Raw genomic sequence first — 1,384 nt, 5'->3', positions numbered from 1 at the left:
ACGACACCATCCACGGACCGTAAGAGGACCCACGGGCCATCCTGCAGGTCTGTGGTTCGTGTCAGCAAACTCCCCTAGAACTCAGCCAGAAATTCAACTAAGTGTTGACCCACGTCTGGATCTACGGTCCGTAGGTCAGGTCACGGACCGTTGTTCGTGTCTGTGGATCAATGCCCCTAAAGCCAAGCTTCAGTGCCGATTGACGGTGGACCAGCAAGGACCGTCATTTGATGCACAGTCCGTAGGTCTGACCGTAGGTGATGGTAGCAGCCAGTTAGATGAAAATTGTGATTGGGTCATCTTCAGACGGTCATAACTCTTAGAACAAAAGGAATTATGTGTCCCATGACCAATGATATGATAGATAATTGAATCCTCTTTCCAACGCCACCGAGTTTGCTAAAATCCAACCTCCGAGTAAATAAGTATGCTCATTTTAGTGAAGCCATGTCGGGCATACTCGACCGACGACTCCAATCGATGGACCGTCGATTGACCTACAGCCCGTCAGTCCCGTCCGTCGGTCACTTCGACAACAATTAAGTCAAGGGTCTTTTAGTCTTTTCCTATTTCGTTGGACCCCTAAGAAACATCGTTTATACCCGAAATCATGAGGTTTTAGTCAGTTTAAGCCTAGAAACATAACTAGAACTTACCTAAGTCAAATCATTAATCAAAACTGAGAAAATTAGAAGCAAGAGAGGAGAGAAAGGTCAAGAACGCAACAAGGTTCCATCAGTTCATGCCCCAAAATCGAAAGATTTCTCCGTGGAATTCGTCACAAGGTATGTGGGATTTTACTAGTGGGTTCCTTTCGCCCATTAGATCCCTAAAATTCAGTCAGATCCTTGATTCCATGATTATGAACAAACCTAGGGTTTCTAGAATTTCAACAGATCATCATGAATTAGTTATTTAAATGTTCCAAATCAAATTAACATGTTATTACTTCACTTCTTGCATGAATTTCAGAACCCTAGCTATATATTTCTTTAGTTCTTGAATTGCACATGCTAGGTCAGATATTTCAGTCATTCAGTTATACATTCCTCAGTTATTAATGCATCATTATCAGATTAATTGTTTCATTCTCAGTTTGAATGTTCAGTGTTGAGCAATCCAGTATTTATAAAAAATTCAGTCATAACCAGTTAACCACTTAATACATTGGGAGTAGCATAATATCGAGTTGGACTAGGGTTCAGCGTACCCATATAGTCGCAGAACTACGAGCCACGTAGGTGTACGTCCCCTCTGTGGGCAACATCAGTTTAGTGATTATGCCAGCATGGCTCTATACCTCTAGCAGGGTATATTGGGTCCTCTCGATGAGGCATATACATCGGACTCCACATTTAGATCATGTGGATTTATTGTCGGTTAT

This window comes from Solanum verrucosum, unplaced genomic scaffold, assembly GCF_900185275.1.
Source record: "Solanum verrucosum unplaced genomic scaffold, falcon-dt-bn FXZP01000143.1, whole genome shotgun sequence".
Lineage (NCBI taxonomy): Eukaryota > Viridiplantae > Streptophyta > Magnoliopsida > Solanales > Solanaceae > Solanum > Solanum verrucosum.
Note: the sequence above shows the minus strand (reverse complement) of the source record.